At 47.3% G+C, this 20,469-nt stretch overlaps 1 protein-coding gene across 1 annotated transcript in view; it reads left to right on the top strand.

Moving 5' to 3' along the window:
* HBP1 (HMG-box transcription factor 1) overlaps positions 1-20,469 on the top strand; it is a 387,484-nt gene that overhangs the window by 353,415 nt on the left and 13,600 nt on the right. The window lies entirely within an intron of this gene.

Here is a 20,469-nt window from a genome sequence, read left to right as displayed (position 1 = left end):
CCAACCAACCTCATAATTTGGCCCTGCGTGTTCTCTGTAAATAGTGCAGATTGCTCAATTGTTTTTTAGATATAACCATCGATTTCTAAAATGCTGACAACTAATAGTAGCTGAATGTGTAGAACTGCAGCACAGGCAATTGATTTATATTTTTTATACTTTGAGAGTCTCAGAGGCACTACCAGTCATTAGGTGCTTGACAAATGGTAAAATTACAAAATGGGGCCTGCCGCATACACTGGAAGTGAGTGGCAGTGGCTGAGGTGGAACCCAAGGTTGAGCTGACCACTATTATGTACCAGAAACAAAATGACAAACTGAATTATTGGCACAGAGTTTAGAGGTATAGCTAAAAATCTCAATGTATGAGAACACTTACATTTATACTTTTCTTAACCAGAACTTGTGGTGCTACACATTAGTATGGTATGAATTATCTATTTTAAGCACATGCAGAAATAATCTTAATGATTTGGGTGCTTTGGTATTCTTGTAGTATGTAAAATAAAACCCTCTATGACACTATACAGTGGGAAAAAAGCATAGTGTGTCTGCTGGTAGTGAAGGCGTGCCCTGCGTATCACAGTGCAACGTCAAAATATTAAGGTCCTTGTTACAAATTTGTCAGAATAGTGTGGAGAATTTATCACATATAGTAAATACCGATACTCTTGAGTGTGATGTGTATTTAGCACATGTGGAAAATACCTCCTATTCTGAGTTTTTACCAGGAAGATGGGCATAACATGCGTATTCGATTTGTAACACACATAATTACACATGTTTTGAATTTTTTCTGGACCTTTTCCCCAGATAAATTTTGCAAGTTTGACCATCGGACTTTATCAGGGGGAAAACTGTAAGAGAGTCCTAATTATCACACTAATAGTAATTCCGATACATAATTCATCTGTTATCTCATAATGAGAGCCAAAAAGTTGTGGCAACACTTTGCACAATTAAAACACCATTGGAAGTGTATGCTGAGAGTATTAACTGGTTAAACGTTTGTAAACAAGTAAGCGACTTCATACAAGTAGGTGAGCAAGTGAGTCAGCAGGTAGATAAAAACGATGGATGAGTGTACAAAGTGATTCCCCCTCCCCCAAACCTCACAATGCAATCTGAATTTCATATATCTGTGGAGTCTTACCATTATAATAACACAGGTGATTCTTGAATTTATTGGTTCCTACATTGTAGGAAAATACTGGTCGCGGCTCGGTGCATAGGCACTGAGCACATAACTCAAGCAATATCCCAAACAAGTGCTTTTTACAGCCCATAAACCACACGCATATTCTTGATTCCCCTAAGGAATGGGCTTTTGCTTTCTAGGATGTCTGGATGACCAAGTGATGTAACAAGTTGACATATGCCCTTAAACTTTTGACAACCACATTCCTACTGAATAAGGAAATTAATAATGCACCTTCAAGAGGTTAAACGTGTTTGAATCCCAATATGGGGCATACCAGCTGCTGTGTATTGTTGAACTGTGGAGGAAGTTATTGAGATTGGCGTATGCGGAAACAAATAAATATACCCAATCCAAGAGAGGTGTGCTCTTCTGGTGCATTTGGATCATCATCCTATAACCTTCATCCTCCAACTTGGAAGCACCCAGAGGTTCACTTCAGAACACACCCACCATTAGAGAGGTTTTGCTTTTTGTTCATGCAGCAATACATATCGGAGTCACACGGCCTCGCGCTTTTCCCATACTTGACACTTTATAAGGTTGTCAAAAACTGATGTGCTGAGACGGTCTATTGCAGTTCCAAGGCCTGGAGCCCAGGTAGACCTGGCACATTTGACGAGACACCCAAATGATTCTGAGCTCTGCTTGACTCGTTTTGCACGCATTTCTCTCCATTCACCGGCATATTCAGGCTCGAACTGAGACGTATTTAGCTGTTGTTCCAGATGTCGAGGATGGACATAAGAAGAAGAGGAAGTAGCCACCATTTAGAGCCCATTGCTGAACCTGCATCACTGCCACAGGAACGCACACAAAACGCCACCCAAAGCATCATGATGGATGTGATTAGCTTGGCTCTTTCCCTCACTTCCTCGCCCTATGACACATATGTCAGTGTCCTCTGCAGGGATTATTACAGAATCAGGCATGCAGAGTGAGAAGAAAGGGATGGGAGTATCAGTTACTGAACTCTTCTCAGTGAACAGTGAACAAAATGTCAGGGCGACGTTGCATTGATATCGCTGCTGACGAAAAACGGCCTCCACATGGAAATAAAATAACAAATTACAACCAATGTGCATTGTTGACTCCTTTTGAAGACAGTCACATCAGTGAGATGCTGTTGGCTGATACCAACAATGATGGACAACCCTGCTGGGCAGTGACTGAAAGGGGCTGTCCAGAGGCCACGGGTTGTATCTGTATCTCCAGGTGTATGATGTATGATGTATGTTGTATAGGTGTGTGCTGTGTGAGAACAAACATTCTCGCTAGACTGCTAAGACTGTCTGAAGGTAAGACCTATAGCGTTACTACTTTCTTTATTGTATTTAATATTTTTGTGAGGTAGCCAAACTCTGCCTCTCTAAAACTTGAAACGTTGAGTAAGAGTTAATAATGGCATACTGGCAGTCAAGTTCTGATTGGGCTTCGCTAAGCATCTGTTAAGAATGCATGCCCTGTCCAATTGCATGTGTTTTTTTTTCTTGCTCTCGAACCATACTGAACGGGAGAGAAGTGTGAGACATGGTGCCTAATGCCATTACAGTGCCAGATGACTGCAAAGCTTCTCAATGTCGTGTATTTGCAATCCTACAAGCAGTCATCTGAAAGAAACATGTTAGTTTTAGATTCCTTACCTTAGAATATCCCCAGGCGTCAGACAGGATCTGGAAAGTTTTCGTCCGCAGTACCCCTACGCGTCGCTAGGCGTCGTCTGCGTCCGTCGTCGTGATCGCCGGGATGACGTCATCGGAGTACTTAGACGCCGCCCTCGCGCGCTGATGTCAGTTCTTTACTGTCTCGGTCCGACCACGATGACAAGTCGTGCCCCAACTGGGCCTTGACCTCGAAGGCTAGACGGGAGCGGTCCCGTAAACGACTCGAGCTCTGGCAGTCTTCTCCGCTGAGGTCCCGGTCGAGGAGGAAGTCAAGGTAAGTCGAGGCACTCGAAAAAGAAGTCGAAGAGGCGTCCTCTCTCTTTTCCGACTCCCCCCGACGAGGCCGGGAGTTCGGGCGATACCGCCCACGCCGCTCCGCCGTAACCGCAAGCACAGCGTCCAGCTCTGCACCCGCCAGTCCCTGGGCTACACATGACGCCGGAGGAGATACGTGACTTCCTCGTGGCCATGAGGATTCACTTCCCTCTGTCGGACCCTGTCGAGGCGCCTTCGGGCCCCGCGGGTCCGTCTGGGAGTCCTAGCGGGCCGGCGGCTCTGACCCCGGCGGCGACTTCGGTCCCGACGCCGCAGGACCCTGCAGGATCCGGGTTGTCGCCAGTCGACCTCACGACTCCTCCGCTGGCGCCGACCCCAAGGGTGTCGCCCACGACGCCGTCCCCAGACAACGTCGTCTCTAGTCCCAGCCCCGGTCCGTGTCCGGCGTCGGACCGGCGCCGATGGGTGATCAATTCACCTACGACCCGGCTCCATCGTTTTTCCCTATCAGGAGATGGATGACGAGGGGGACTGGGAGGGTCTGAGGACCCTCTGGCACTGCAGTGCCAGTTGAGCCAGGACTGAGCAGACGAGCTAGGGGAGGCCAGTGGTCTGGACACTTCGCCCGACACTGGATTCCTCTCTCCTCCCTCCGTGGCTACAGAGGAGGGGAGGGGGCTGCTTACTGCGTGGTGTTGAACAGGGCGGCCAAAGCCTTGGCTCTTGAGCTCTCTGTCGCGGCCATGAGGACTAACCTATTCACTGAGGTGCGCAAACCGCAGGCAAGCTCCTCTGAGCCTCTACTGCCGTTCAACGAAGCCCTCACCGACGTTCTGTTGGGCACCTGGTCCAAGTCCTCCACAGGCCTCCCTCTGGATCGGAACGTGGCCCGACACCACCGCCTGGCTCCGGGCGACCCTAGCTTCCTGTCCGTTCACCCCACCCCCGAGAGCCTGGTGATCCAGGCCTCTACCTCCCAGACCGCATTCCCTACCGCTCCTCCGGATCGGGAATCCAAAAGGTACGATCAGTTTGGGAAGAAACTGTTCTCCTCCTTGAGTTTGGGGCTGCGGTCTGTTAACACCGCCTGCCTTTTGGGCCGATACACCCACTCTCTGTAGGATACGGTTGCGGAGAAGCTGCCACAGTGCCCGGAGAAGGCCCGGGCAAAGCTCGCCCATGCCCTGGTGGAAGGCCGGGATGCAGCACGCTACTCTATACGGTGTGAACTCGACACAACGGACTCGCTGGGTAGGGCGATTGCAACGACAGTGGCGGTTCACCGCCACGCCAGGCTGAGGTCCGCCAACTTTTCGGGCGATGTCCAGGCCACACTCATGGACATGCCCTTTGATGGCCGTCACCTCTTTGGTGACAAGACGAATAGTGCGCTGGAGCGTTTCAAGGACTCCAGGGCTACGGCCAAGTCCTTGGGCCTAGGCCAACGCCAGCAAACTTCCCTTTTCGCTCCTTTCTTGGCCAAGGAAGGGGCGCCCCCACACGTCCAGCCAGCCACAGACCGCAGACCCAAGCACAACGCGGACGTGGTTACTGCCGCAGCGGCGGTACCGGGGTACACCGGCAGGGTCAGTCCACACCCGCCCCTGCAGCATCTGCCTCTAAGCCTTCCTAGTCCGGCATTTCAGGCTCATTCGTCGCCAGTGGGGGGCAGGGTCCGCCATCACCTCCCCCATTGGCGTACCATCACGTCGGACAGGTGAGTGCTTCAAATCGCCTCTCCCTCCCCTTCGAGGCGACCCCTCCAGCCATGCCACCGCAATACCACCGCATGTCGGGGATCACTTATAGCCCTCTTGGCCAAGGGGGCCATCGAGCGCGTTCCTGGGCCAGAAGTAGGACGTGGTTGCTATGCCCACTACTTTCTGGTACCCAAGAAGGGCAAAAGAGGCCTACGCCCTATCTCCGGAAGGAGAAGTTCAAGATGCTGACTTTGGCTCAGGTCCTAGCTGCCCTGGACCTAGAAGACTGGATGGTAGCGTTGGTCTTGCAGGACGCGTATTTCCACATCCCTGTCCTGCCGGCCCACCGGCGTTACCTGCGGTTCAAGGTAGGCCACGAGCACTTTCAGTTTACCGTGCTCCCCTTCGGCCTTACCAGCGCCCCACGGGTGTTCACGAAAGTGATGGCGATGGCCGCAGCTCATCTGCGCATATTAGGGGTTTCAGTCTTCCCCTATCTCGATGACTGGTTGTTGAAGGAGGGCTCGCCCCACCTCCAGACTACGGCCGACCTCCTGCACTCGCTGGGGTTCTCCATCAACGTGCCGAAGTCACACCTGTGTCCCTCTCAGAAGCTCCTTTTCATCGGAGCGGTTCTGGACTCAGTGCAGTTTCGTGTTTATCCCCCCAAACAGCGGGTTCGGGATATTCAGGCTCTGATTCAGATCTTTCAGCCTTTATCCCGGGTCTCGGTCGGGTTGATGCTGCGGCACCTGACGCTGATGGCCTCCTGCAACCTTCTGGTGCATCACGCCAGGTGGCGGATGCGGGCTCTGCAGTTGGACCTGACGTTTCAGTGGGCACAGCATCAGAGCAACCTGTCCCACCACATCCTGATCTCGGAGGGCACTGCGAGCCAGTTGCAGTGGTGGCTCACGAACCGCGATTGGGTCAGCGGCAGATCTCTCTCCCTTCCCCAACTGGAGCACGTAGTGGTGACAGATGCGTCCCCCCTCGGATGGGGGGGCCACAGGGGAGAGAGGGAGATCAGAGGTCTCTGGTCTCTGGCGGAGTCCCGGCTCCATATAAACCTTCTGGAGCTGCGGGCGTTCCGTCTTGCACTGAAGGCATTCCCTCCCTCTGTTCGGGGAAGTGTAGTGCAGGTGTTCACGGACAACACCACCGCCTTGTGGTACTGCAACAAACAGGGCGGGGTGGGGTCGTGGACCCTCTGTCAGGAGGCTCTGGGCCTCTGGACATGGCTGGAACACCAGGGCGTCACCCTGGTGGTTCAACACCTGGCAGGTTACCTGAATGCCAGGGCAGACGAACTCAGCCGCAGGTGCATGATGGATCACTATTGGCGTCTGAACTCGGACGTGGTGCAAGGTCTCTTTCTGCAGTGGGGAGAGCCTTGGTTAGATCTATTCGCCACCGAAGGGAACGCGCAATGTCATCAGTTCTGCGCGTTGGAATTTCCAAGGTGGCACTCGCTCGGAGATGCTTTTCGTCACGAGTGGAGCTGCGGTCTGTTGTCCGCCTTTCCGCCTATACCACTTCTGCCCAGAGTGCTGAAGAAGATCATGCAAGACTGGGCCCAAGTCATCCTTGTGACTCTGGACTGGGCACGAAGATATTGGTGTCTCAAGCTACTCACCATGTCAGTCGATCCCCCGATTCGTTCTGTCGCAGCAGCAGGGGACGGTACTCCACCCGAACTTGTCCAGTCTCCACCTACATGCGTGGAGATTGAGCGGCGACAGTTGAGGCCATTTGACTTGCCTCCTGAAGTCTGTGATGTGATTCTGGCAGCCAGGCGTCCCTCCACAAAAACGGTATATGCCTGCAGGTGGAACAAATTTGTGGCATGGTGCACAGCAAAGGCTGTGGATCCACTCTCTGCCCCCCTTTCAGAGGTTCTCCTCGTTCTTCTGTCTCTTGCCCAGCAGGGCTCTGCTCTGGTCACTATCAAGGGCTACCTCTCGGCCCTTTAAGCCTTCTTAAGGCTTCCAGATCAGCCTTCTCTTTTCAAGTCCCCTGTGTAAATACATTCTTAAAAGGCATCACATACATGTTCCCTCCTGTTCCCTTTGTGATGCCTTAGTGGGACTTGAACCTTGTTCTGACTTTTCTGATGTGTGCTCTCTTTGAGCCACTTCATAACTGTCCTCTTTGTCTTCTGACTCTTAAAACTGCATTCCTGGTTGCCCTCACCTCTGCCAGGAGAGTGAGTGAGCTCCAGGCCCTATCTTCAAAACCTCCTTTCCTCTCTGTCCATCCGGACAAAGTTGTTCTGAGGACTCGTCCTTCTTTCCTGCCCAAGGTAGTCACAGCCTTTCACATCGGGCAGCCCATCACCATGCCCACCTTCTTTCTGCCTCCGCATCCTTCGGAGGAGGAAGAGAGTCTCCACCGTCTGGACCCAAAAACGTGCGCTCTCCTTCTATCTAGATCGCACACGCCAGTTCCGGGTGGACGACCAGCTCTTTGTTGGTTACGTGGGCGCTAAGAAGGGACGGGCGGTGCACAAGCGGACCATCTCTCGGTGGGTCGTATCGTGCATCAAGGTTTGCTACTCTTTGGCGAAAAAGGAGCTTCCCTTTGGGCTGCGTGCCCATTCCACTCGGGCCACGGCGGCTTCTACTGCCCTGGGTCAGGGAGTCCCCTTGCAGGACATCTGTCAGGCAGCTACGTGGGCTTTGCTGCACACGTTTGCTAGGCACTACTGCCTGGACAGCCAAGTCCGGAGAGATGGCTTTTTCGGCCGCTCTGTTCTCCAGGACTTTCTGGTGTGATCTTGGTTCGCAGACCCACCACCGGGGTTGGTATTGCTGGGGTATCTACTCTAAGGTAAGGAATTTAACACTAACGTGTTTCTTTCAGATGCATAAGTTACTTACCTTCAGTAACAATATATCTGTAAGAAACATTAGTTAGTGTTAGATTCCTTACCACCCCACCCATCCTCCCCGTTCTGCGAACCGATATCTAGGGTTAAGGACATCCTTTGAGGGCCCTAGTTTCATGGCACCAGTGTCGGTTTCTATCATGGCTGTGTGTTACTGGTGCGGAAAGCTATGTACAGAACTGACGTCAGCGCGCGAGGGTGGCGTCTAAGTACTCCGACGTCATCCCGGCGATCACGACGACGGACGCGGAGCCGCAGACTACGCCTAGCGACGCATAGGGTTAATGCTAACGAAAACTTTCCGGATCCAGTCTGACTACCCTGGGTATATTCTAAGGTAAGGAATCTAACACTACCTAATGTTTCTTACAGATGTATCGTTACTGAAGGTAAGTAACTTGTGCAACAGCCATATAGCAAAAAGGGGGCGGCAGCAGAAGTGAAGTTGGGTGCATCAGCTACAACTATTTGCTCTTCTTGCATTGTACAAATGTGTGGGCTGCCATAGGCTGGGACTGAGTTCCGGCCAGTCCATTCATGGTGTTTCCAGACCAACAAGTTATAGTACTGAAAGCAGTGTGCACTGGCATCTTTTCATCAGGGACTTAAACATCTCTCCCTCACTTGATCTATCCAAAATGAGAGCCCCAAGAGGTGAGGTTTAGTGTTTCACACTTTACTCTGTTCTCTCTGAACTCTCCCTGGCATTCACGATTCCCCACCAGCGCTCACCTGTTCTTCAGAAATCCCTGTACCAATCTGTACACAGCAGTGAGGGGCTAAGGAGACATTGCCACCTCAGCACCCAGTGCTTGAAATGGAATTATAAAAATGCAGGTACTCACTTTCTCAGAGCATCTGTTCACTGATGGAAAATCAGCGTACTCTCCTATTAAGAGTATTGCACCCCTGTTGAAAAGTGCAGATACTTAGGTCCTCATTTATGGGAATTTATGAGAAATTCAGCTTGCTGCGCTGCCCTATTCCAAAGTGAAAGAGCAGGAATGCACCATATTATGCAATATATCGCATTCCTGTCCTTCCCCTTGCGCTGGTGCCATTTCAGCAGCCTAGCGCCAAGGCGCAGGCACCCTTACACCATGGTACAACGGTGCCTATGTTGTCAACAGGATTGGTTTTGAGTAGGAAGGGGGACCTTCCTGAACATAAACAATCTTAAGAGGCATTTTCCTCTTTCTATGTGTTTGGCAGAAGCAGGACACATAGAAAGGGGAAAAAATAAGGAGAAATAGTTATTTATCCTTGTTACGACTCACCTCGGGAAGCGTGAGGTTATGGCGCTTCCCCAGGTTTACATACTCTCATAAATGTAGGGAAGTGTCAGCATCCATGATTGTTGCAAGGGAAAACCCACTGCAACGCCCATGGAACACCTCCCGAGCACAGAGTAAGGCAACACAGCGATTTTTCTTGCCTTACTCCATATCTATGAGGCCATTCAAAGCCACACATATAGTGGCTTTGTGCTGCCTCCATCATATGATTTTGTAAGTTGCTCTGCCGGTTCGTCACAAAATGTGACGCTCCAGCGGCACAAGGGGCTCGTAAACATGCCCCTTCATACCTGCCTATTTAAATCACTGTCAGCAGCAGGTAAACTCTTCACTGCTCTATCCTCTTCTCTGCAGCAGGTGCAAGTTGTGTGAAAGAGTGCAGGGGTTATTTGATGGCTAGAGCTCAACTAGACTTTAAAAACTTAACTGAGGGAGAGGTGACGAGACCAGCTCAGGAGCATTGTAGAGAAGTCTATGCTGACCAGACCATCACGGTGTCCTTGCAGAAAGGTCTACGAAGGGCAGTAAGAGGCAAATCATGCTGGTCACTCATCATGGAAAATCAATGACAGGCTTGCAAAAGGAGTGCGGCTCTCTTTCAAACCAAAAAATATTGTTTTTACCCAACACTTTGGTCGATAATTTAATGCTGTCTTATTTTTGTAAACAGTGACCTATCGGAAAGGAAGAAATTACATCCAGCACATACAGTCACATTATGGTATTGAACCATCTCACAGCCAAGCTTTGTTTAGCACAGTTGGAGCCGGCTAGACTGCTCTTCATACTGTTCTATATTATTAATGTTTAGTTGCTTGAATAAGGGGGATATAAAGTTGCCATATTGTTCGGAACTTCTAATTCTAGAAGTGCCTTTAACATTTGTAAAGAATGTTGTCTTTATCTTCTGACTTCATTGTGTAATCTCTGCTCTATTGAGTTGAGACCAAACACAAAATGGGCAACACAATAGACCCTTGGAGGCTTGGTTAAAGTACAAGTTCAGGTAAAGATGCCCTTAAGGGATTCTTTTCGACATCTGAGGTTTTTGTAATTTCAAAACATAAATTATCTTAAGCCCTAAATCGTGGCTTGTTTTCAACCAATCTAAAAATAAATGAATAATTATCCAGCAAATCAAAACGCAAAGATAAGCAAAATTCACCAGAAATATACAATTCAACACGGGTGTATACTTGATCAGTTTTAAATTTATATGAAAGACTGTATTCTAAAAAGGGTACAGATTACTAATCCGAAAAATGCTACCAACGGCGGACTATAGGTGCCGCACCTCGCTCTTCCTTTTCCTTATAATTATTTAACAAAAGTTAGTCCACAAACACTTCTGCACCCCCGGTCGTTGGGTGCAGATGCAGACAACACAATAGAATCAATGGAGTAGTGCACCTTAGACAATACCAAATTTGCTACTGTCCAGATAACGAGTCCAGCCAAGTGTCCAATTCAGTCATCCTCATTTATTTATTATACAAACAGAGCCTCATCCAACCAATGTGTTTCGTTCAGATTAGTTGATTGAACTCATTAGGGCTATTGATTGTAAACGTCCACATGTAAATATTTCAAAAGCGTCCAAGGCTTCTTTCATAAAAAAAACACATAACAGGTAGATACCGCTTATAATGTTGCAGTGATGCAACACATGTCTAGTGTCATAGAATGATGGGCCACATGATGATGCCCCCAGTCTTATAGCCAAACTACAGATGCCCGTCCTAGTTCGCAACCAGCCAAAGGTGGAAGAATTCCTAACTTGCAGCAATTTAAATTTCAACCCAAATACATCTCTTGAAACTAAAGATAAACGGTACTACGTTACAAGCGTGTGCCCCCTTTTCGTGAATACCATTTTAAACCTGATCTTTGGAGCACCATTGAATCTTGGTTGCGGTTTTGTAAAGTTCTGGAATATACAACTAGGTTCCATATTATTTAGGGTTATCAATACACACAGGCATGTACGTCCTGAGGATAGTCTCAGATGTCTTCACACCAAAGACTGAAACGTTGACATTTTGACCCATTTTCGTTGTTAACCTGTCAGGAACTGTTCATTGTCAATTATGTTTTACCTGTCAAACAATTTGTGAAAGGGCTAAAGTGTCATGTTAAAAGATCTATATAAAATGTGATTTGTTATCTGTACCCTTTTTAGAATAGTATTTTATATAAATTTAAATCTGATCAAGTAATATATTGAATTGAATATTTCTGTTGAATTTTGTTTATTTTTGCGCTTTGATTCACTGTATAATAATTTATTTTGACATTGTTTGTGAACAAGCCTTTATTTAGCCGCGTGCGGGCGGAATTCCGCCCGTACGCTGGGTTTTTAAAAATCGCATGTTACGTGTCGAGCTGGGCTCGTCATGAGCGTGCGAGGAGGCTACGCCATGACGAGCCCAGCTCGTCATGAGCGTCGAAGGGGTTAAGGCTTAAGATAATTTATGTTTTGAAATTACTAAAAGCTCAGATCTCAAAAAGAATCCCTTGATGGCATCTTTACCTGAACTAATGAGATGAAGAGCACAGTACAAATTTGGTTACCAAGGCTGTACTTGGATGATTCCTGCTAACTTGGTGCAGACAGGAAGATCCTTGCACTTATTGAAGAACTTAGTTATAACGTTGACAGAACAAAAGACGTATGTAAGTCAGAGCAACTCTCCTTTAGTTGTGAAGCTGTTCGCACAGGACGGGCCTCAAAACAATCATGTTACTAGATGGATAGAATTTTGCATCATAGGCTGCTACCAGAAAGACAGTAACCTACAGGTTAAATACATGGCCCTCTTTACTAGAGGGAAACTAACCAGTACTTCTCTAATCAGAGATTTCTCTATTCAGACATTTTCTCTGCTACGTCCAGGTTCTTCTCTGTTTATCTTGTATGTCTCCCCCACTAGAATTTACTGTCAACAGGCAATGAGGCAGGTCCCTCCTCCAAAGGCTTCAAAAAAGCAATAAAATGACATTTATTCCTGTCAAAAGACCAGATCATCTCCACTGATATAGACTTGTACTCAGAGATGTATGTTCAAGGCTTGTGTTGCTGTAGATACACATGCTGTGCATACTCCTGCCATCTAGTGTTGGGCCCGGATGTGTGCAAGTTATTTTTCTTCGAAGAAGTCTTTTGAAGTCATGAGGTTCGGTGATTCCTCCTCTTGCTGGTAATGCGCATGGGCATCGACTCCATTGTTAGGTTGTTTTCTTTCCACTGTCTGGTTTGAATGTGTGCTCTGGTTCGAAACCATCATCAGTACTCTTCGGTTCCCATGGTAACTTCTAACCATCGATATTGCTTTCAAAAGCGTATCCCTTTTTTCTTTCGTACTGGGTCAAAGACTCCAACTGCACCTAGGTGATCCTCTGATCGATCGCAGCCCCACTTGGGGCTTCGTCCTCTGGGTCCGACTTCTTGTGCCTTTCAACTGCTTTAATACCATGTCATGATGGTGATAGATTGCACAACGTCTTTTAGCTATTGTTCTTGGTGTCACTGAAAATATCTACAAACCAACCTTCATCAGATAGCTAACCTTTGCCCTCCCCCCTAACAAGCTCACATGCAACATTTGCCACTCCTTCAGATCAAAGCAGATCCTTTGTACCCATCAGGCCGAACGCTTGGAGATGTCATGTAAGAGCGGTGAAGAACCGGTGCACCTCTTCGGCACTGAAGAGCTTCAACAACACCACTCTCAGACGTCTGCAGCTGAGAAGGAGCGTTCTCGTCAGATGACAGCGCCAGCTCTAACCTGGCGATCAAGAACCTTCCAGCAACTCAACAGGTCATTAGTACACACACTACCGTTCATTGCTGCAGCTCACAGCCAGAGCAGGCATCCTCAAAAGGCTGCAGAGCCACCCAGGAACATCATTTGCATGACCATCGGGCTACCACTGCCTTTGGGCAATGCAAGGCATCGACTTCGACAACGCACAGCTCCGACCGGCGCCAAAAAAAACCCACTCCAAACCTACTGGCTCATGGTACAGTAAATCTTTGGAAGCTAAACAGTCAGTGCCAAAAAAGTCCGCACTGAAAACATCAATGCTGAAGAAGACTACATCACACTCGCTGACGAAAGGGTCGAGCCACACTTTCTTTGGCTTCTAGAGGAGATTGATGCTTGACAGTGTCATTTGGCAATCCATCTTTACACGGGCTAGCTCATCGCCCGCCCACCCACCTGGAACTGCCCTATATCCATTGAAAAGGCAGCTTTTCTTTTCAGGTAGCCCTGGATGAAGCTCCATCTACTAAATACAGCAAAAAGACAGACTAGTCCTCCAATCTACCAGTCCATACCTGTCCTACCTCACCAACACAGACCACGAATAACTCACCTTCCCCTCACTCTTCACATAAGGACCATCTTTCCTACACTCCACAGTGGTCACCGCTTCCATACAATGAGGATATAGGGAGGGGGGGACCCTACCCCTATTTCCCTGCAACAAGATTCCTGGGACACTTATGATGCTGAGGCCCCAGCTGAAACCTACCCTAATCTTTACCTAACTTGACCATCCTCCCCAGATGATTCCTCCACATATCAGGAGCTCCTTGCCAGAGCTGTGGCCTACTGTAAATGATCCGATAGAAGAAAAATTCCTATTTGAGACCCTCTCCTCCATACAACGCACTACACAATACCTCCCTATGCTACAAGATATGTTATGTCACACAACTGACATTTTCCAGGACCCTGTCCGTGCTCCGGTAATTACTCCCCAAGTGAATAAAAAGTTTAAGGCATGCCTATTCGATCCTCCTTACATTGGAGGTCAGCTTCCCTCAGTCTCTCTTGTGGTACAGATGGCGTGGAAGAGGGCTAATGCTCAAACAACCGGAGCTGCACCTAAAGCCCCCCCACATCCCAGCCTAATTTAGAAAGTGAAAGACTAGACGCTGTGGAGAAAAGAGTGTGAAGAAAAGGAATCTGGTCCTGGGACGGAGGGGTAGCTGGACCTATTTATGAACTTGAAAAAAATTTTTTTGCTAACCCTCACTCTGATTTCTTGTCTCAAAATTTAAGAACAAACAAACAAATTATCTTCTGTTTGTGGGGGTTATTTTATTTAAACCCTTTTAGAATTCATCAAATCTTTTATATATTTTCATGGGTGAGAAAAACACTTATACAAAACATTTATACATATATACAAAACTACTGCACATCATACAAATATACAAATATAAACAATTTAAGCACAATCTTCTTTTCAAATGTAGCGGCTTTATGTCCACAAATAATTAATCTTTGCGAAATCTCTCTCCACTACAATAACCACAAAGTGAAATAGCAACAAAAACCGGCATCAAATAATTTTTCTTTTTTTCAGAAAGATCAAAACCAACTATGGAAACCGAGTCAAACTGATTAACAATAAATTCTTGTTATCTTTCTTTTGGTGTCTGCCAGTGCCTGCCGACGCGTTTCGAATCTGGAGTTAAATTTCAGATTCTCATCAGGGCTCTTTCATTGTGGATAATCTTCAATAATGGGCGACGCGGTCCCGCGGGTCCAATTATTCTAACGAAGCTAATGTAATCCTGAGTCTTTTAGTGCAACTGTAGACCTATTTTCATGTAGTCAGCGTTTGAAGAATTTCAGTTGTTTGTATTACACCCTTAGAACAAGTGTGGAGGCTCTACGTGGGGCTCCAAATCAATCTGTATTTGATTTCATATGCGGCGGCGATCGCGTTTGGGCTTCTCCGTGTCTTTGGTTCAAACGAGCAGCGGGAAAAAAGTAATTCGGGTTCCTCCGCGGCGTTAGTGACAGCGTGTCAAAGTCGCGCTGGAAGCCTCTCGCTTGATGTGACTGGATCCAACAATGTTAGAAGGTTCGCCCCTTGGATCAGTCACATCAAGCGAGAGGCTTCCAGCGCGACTTTGACACGCTGTCACTAACGCCGCGGAGGAACCCAAATTACTTTTTTCCCGCTGCTCGTTTGAACCAAAGACACGGAGAAGCCCAAACGCGATCTCCGCCGCATATGAAATCAAATACAGATTGATTTGGAGCCCCACGTAGAGCCTCCACACTTGTTCTAAGGGTGTAATACAAACAACTGAAATTCTTCAAACGCTGACTACATGAAAATAGGTCTACCGTTGCACTAAAAGACTCAGGATTACATTAGCTTCGTTAGAATAATTGGACCCGCGGGACCGCGTCGCCCATTATTGAAGATTATCCACAATGAAAGAGCCCTGATGAGAATCTGAAATTTAACTCCAGATTCGAAACGCGTCGGCAGGCACTGGCAGACACCAAAAGAAAGATAACAAGAATTTATTGTTAATCAGTTTGACTCGGTTTCCATAGTTGGTTTTGATCTTTCTGGAAAAAAAGAAAAAATTATTTGATGCCGGTTTTTGTTGCTATTTCACTTTGTGGTTATTGTAGTGGAGAGAGATTTCGCAAAGATTAATTATTTGTGGACATAAAACCGCTACATTTGAAAATAAGATTGTGCTTAAATTGTTTATATTTGTATATTTGTATGATGTGCAGTAGTTTTGTATATATGTATAAATGTTTTGTATAAGTGTTTTTGTCACCCATGAAAATATATAAAAGAGTTGATAAATCTAAAAGGGTTTAAATAAAATAACCCCCACAAACAGAAGATAATTTCTTTGTTTGTTTGTTCTTAAATTTTGAGACAAGAAATCAGAGTGAGGGTTAGCAAAAAAATGTTTTTCAAGTGGAGAAAAGAGTGGCAGCGCAGTCCGGTACCCACTGGCGTATTACCAATTCTATAGGTCTCTTGGGCAGACACGACAGAGCCACTTGGGTTGATATGGAGGAACTCCTTCAGTACCTCACTGAAGAACACAGAAAGAGAGGGCATGAGCTGATTTCTGAAGGGAAATTAATTTCAAACACCACCATATAATGTGCCCTTGATACAGCCGACCCTGCAGCTCGGGACATCAACTCAAGCTTCCTAGTCAGACACCATGTATGGCTGCGCATATCAGGGTTCAAACCTGAGGTACAGCAGAACTTGGTGGCCTTTCCTTTTGATAGCCAACATCCTTTCTGGCCCCAGACAGACCAAATCCTTGAAAATATGAAAAAGGATACTGATACAGTGAAGGCTCAGTACTCACTTCAAACACCAACTTTCTGCAGTTCCTTTAGCTGCACTCCCTTCCGTAGAGGCTCGAAACAATCTTCTCATGAAACCTCCACAGCATACAAGAGCCCACAGGCCCAGTCACCCCCAGGTATAGTTTAACAAAGGCACCTATGGGGGTAAAACTCCAGAGGTAGAGACAAAGGTCCTGCCCCTAAAACATCCCCGTCACCAAATCATAACTCCTCCCCCCCTGCCTCTGATTGCATAACAGGGCAGTTTGCAAAGGTTCTTCCCCACTTGGCAGAACATCACCTACGACCAGTGGGTGTTGTACATCATACAGCATGATTACTGTCTGGAGCTAACTACCACTCCTCCCACAACACCATCCCGCAAATACAGACTTTCAGCAAAGCACATAAAACTGCTCAAAGGAGAGGTACAATTTCTTCTTCTCAAAGTTTCTATTGAACCGGTACCACCTCAGTACAAGGTTCAGGAGTGTACTCCCTGTACTTCCTAATTCCCCAACAAGATGGCTCTCTCAGGCCCATTCTGGACCCAAGGTCCCTCAAGAAATACAGCCACTCAGAATATTTCCATATGGTCATCCTTCATGGTGTCATACCTTTTCTACAGCAGGGCAAATTCATGACCACACTCTACCAGAAGGATGCATACTTTCACATACCAATATACCCAGTTCATTGGCGCTGCCTCAAATTTATGGTCAACAGCAAACACTATCAGTTCAGGGTACCCCCTTTCGGGGTTACTGCATCTCGTCTAGTATTCACAAAGTGCAGCGCAGTGGTAGCCTCACCGCTAGCGTTGGTAGGGCTGTCGCGTCTACCCTTATCTGGATGACTGGCTCATCAAGAGTTCCACCAGCCAACTAGGCCACAAACACACTTAGACCACTATACATTTTCTACACAATTTGGGATTCACATCAATGTCGCACAATCCCACCTACAACCCCCAAAAATTTAACTTTACATAGAAGTAATCCTCAACTCAGAAAGCGGGCTGGCCTACCCCAATGCGGCTAGAATACAGTCTTTTCCAACACTTCTTTCACGCTTTCAACCAGACCACCAGGTCACAGCCATGAGTTACGCGCCTCCTAGGCATGATGGCCTCTTTGAATTGCAATAGTGCCCCACACAAGACTACACATGCGGCTGTTGCAGGAATGCATAGCGCAGCAATGGTCTCCAGTTTAGGGTCATTGGGAAGATTTTGTGTTAGTCCGCTGCTGCACTTATCACTCTCTCCTGTGATGAAAAACCAATACCCCGATGCAGGGGCAGCCTTTTCTCAACCAAGTTCCGTAGGAGACCATCACAATGGACGCCTCCCTCCGGGATTGGGAGCACATTTACAAACTTTGACCATCCAAAGCCATTTGAACCCAAATAGTGGGCCTTCACATCCATTATTTATAATTCCTAATAGTTCACCTTGCTATGAAAGCTTTCCTTCCCCATCTGGTTAGCACAGTTGTTGTCTGCACGCACAGCATCAAAGCCATGTTTTACCTTCAAAAATTGGTTATTTGGACTCTGTCTCCACAGCTCTCTCAAGTCGCCCAGCACATCTGGTGGTAGGCTCTCAGTCACAAAATCCACCTATGAGCGGAGTACCACAAGTCAAGTTTTAATTTGTCTCCCTGTTCTCATCTATCTTTGTGAGAAGAAATTGGATGACTAACTGTATGACCAACTGATCATGGGATCTTTTGATGCTGTTATGGATTCTATCTAATTATACTTTTTAATTTCTTTATACCAGCATTCTGCAGGAGGGTTTTTTGTAATCATTTTTTATATATAAAAAAAATTGTTGTGTTGTATAGTGAATGTTGATTTGGGAGATTGTATGGGTATGTATTGGTATGTGCCTGGTTCATGTAGATTGAGAGGTCTTGTGTGTCTGTGAGGTAGGATGCACTTGGCAGTTTAATATTTATCTCATTATGTATTCTACCATTTTGATGAAACAAAATTAATAAATGTGACTTTTCTGCATATTTCTGTTGTCTATACCATAATTTGGAAGGCCATAACTTTTGGGTTGTCTTTATTTATCAGTGACTGTGTAGCACCTTACGTATTAGTATACAGGCGGAGGGATTTCCTTTGTGATTATTTTGGCTTTTCCCCCATTTCCCCTGCCTGGTATCAGCCTCAGGGGTCCCCCTACTGTGCGAGTGGTTAACTCAAGGGGGGTGGACAACAAATTTGCCGACCTCCTCAGTGGGCCGCAGGAACAAGCCCATGAGTGGAAACTCCACCCACAGGTCCTCCACCAGTACTTCCAGTGTTGGGCTTTTCCCCATATACACCTATTCGAAACCTTAGAAAACGTGAATTGCCCAAACTTCGTATCAAGGTTCCCACAACCCCCATACTCTACAGGCAGTGCATTATGGATGAACCTTTTTATGGATATTTGCCTACATTTTTCCTCCTCTCCACCTGCTTCCATGTGTGGTTTGGAGGTTACGGCAGACATCCCTCACTCTCATCCTAGTGGCCCCCACTTGGGCCCACCAACTGTGGTTCACAACACTTCTGGAACGCTGTGGTTTCACATGAGAGGCTGCCAGTCAGGCCGAATCCTCTCATGCATAACCATGGAGATATACGCCACCCAGACCCCAAGTCTCTCAACCTTGCGATCTGCCTCCTGAAGTCTTAGAATGCAGATATCTCAAATTTACTCCAGAATGCAGGCACATAGACCCACTAACCGTGCATGCCATGCAGCCAAATATGAATGATGTGTCCTCTACTGTCACTCAGAACATATTAACTTGCCCACAGCTGGAGTACACGCCATTGTTTGCTACCTACTGCATCTACAAACCTGCGGTCTGGCCCAAACTTGCGAACTGGCCATCACTTCTATTTGGCTCTATCTATCAGCTGCATCCGCTTACCTACAGAATAGAGAAAATCTTTCCTTTTTCAAAATTCCAGTTATCAAAGCTTTCATGGAAGGCCTTGAAAGGGTAATCCCTCCCCAGACCCCACCAGCTCCATCATGGATCCTCCGTATCGTCCTCGCCAGACTCATGGGTCCCCCTTTTGAGCCTCTCCACTTTTGCTCCCTTCAGTTCCTCTCATGGAAGTGGTTTTTAGGTCGCGCCTGAGCCAGCACGCATATGCTGCTCTGCGAGGCTTCTAGTAAGGACTTTCAACTCTGAGCACACGCTTGTGCGTGTGCTTTTTTTTTTTTAGTCCTCACACGCTATTGGCCTTTGCGTGCGTCTTTCTAAGAAAGGCAGCACGCAATTGGCTAAAGGCGGGTGCATGTCCCGCCTTCTCTCCCCTGGCCTAGGGAGCTCGGAAGCGCGTATCAGCGCCATCTGTTTCCAATGATAGCGCCTGTGTTAATTGGAAACAGATGACGCTGGCTTTTTTTTCTCCCCCCATTAAGGCCGCTCGTGCTACACAAATACCATATACATACATTGAAGTGGCATGCGTTTGAACATTTTTTATTTATGAACTCCCCGTCTTTCCAGTTCTCACCTCAGACGAGCCGTGTGGGGCTGGACAATTGTAATATTTCCTAATTTGTGTCTGACAGGTGCAGCGGTCAATTGAGTGGGGGGAGGGGGCACAAGGACACTGTGCATGTGCCAGAGATCACACACGCACTAGGGATGGTGTCACAAGAGCCTGCTTTGTGGCAGTGCCCCAGCTGTGTGTGCAGATTGGTAAAAAGCCAACCCGAGTGCTGCTGTACGAGGAAGGCTAATCGGTTTACAGAAGGGTCCCGGGATCTCCGCCTCTCGGCAGCTAAGCTAAAGCAGAGGGGCTGACGAAGAAAGGTGCCCCCTCCCTGCCTCATAAAATGGCTTCACAGTTCATTAGAGAAGCCTGAAGTGGTTGTAAACGCCACCAAGCCCCTGCAGTGGATGCAGGGTCCTGTGTGCATTGAGCAGAAGGGCTATCTTTTCATGTGGCTCCTTGGCCCCTGGGACCACCGGTACAACAGTAAGACACGTGTTCCAGGCAACAGCCTCGCTTTCGCTGCTTTTCATCTGTTCGATGAGACATGATGCTGCTCTCTGCAGTAAGCCGCTATTCATTGCTTTTCTTTATTGAAGTGGACTGTGATTATATTTTGGCGTCTACGGGTTATTAAAGTCTGCCATACGTCTGCGTGGGCCGCGCCAGGGTTCTGTCAGCTGTGGTGATTTATTGAGGTTTTTTGTAGAGTCTTGTGTGTCATCTTTTGGTTACTTCGTAGCGCTATGAGAACCTACACTCAGCTTAGCCTTCATTTGATATGGTGATGTTTGGAGCAAGCA

The sequence above is a fragment of the Lissotriton helveticus genome, chromosome 1_1 (genome assembly GCF_964261635.1).
Source record: "Lissotriton helveticus chromosome 1_1, aLisHel1.1, whole genome shotgun sequence".
NCBI classification, from domain to species: domain Eukaryota; kingdom Metazoa; phylum Chordata; class Amphibia; order Caudata; family Salamandridae; genus Lissotriton; species Lissotriton helveticus.
This window is presented reverse-complemented; position numbering and strand designations above follow the sequence as displayed.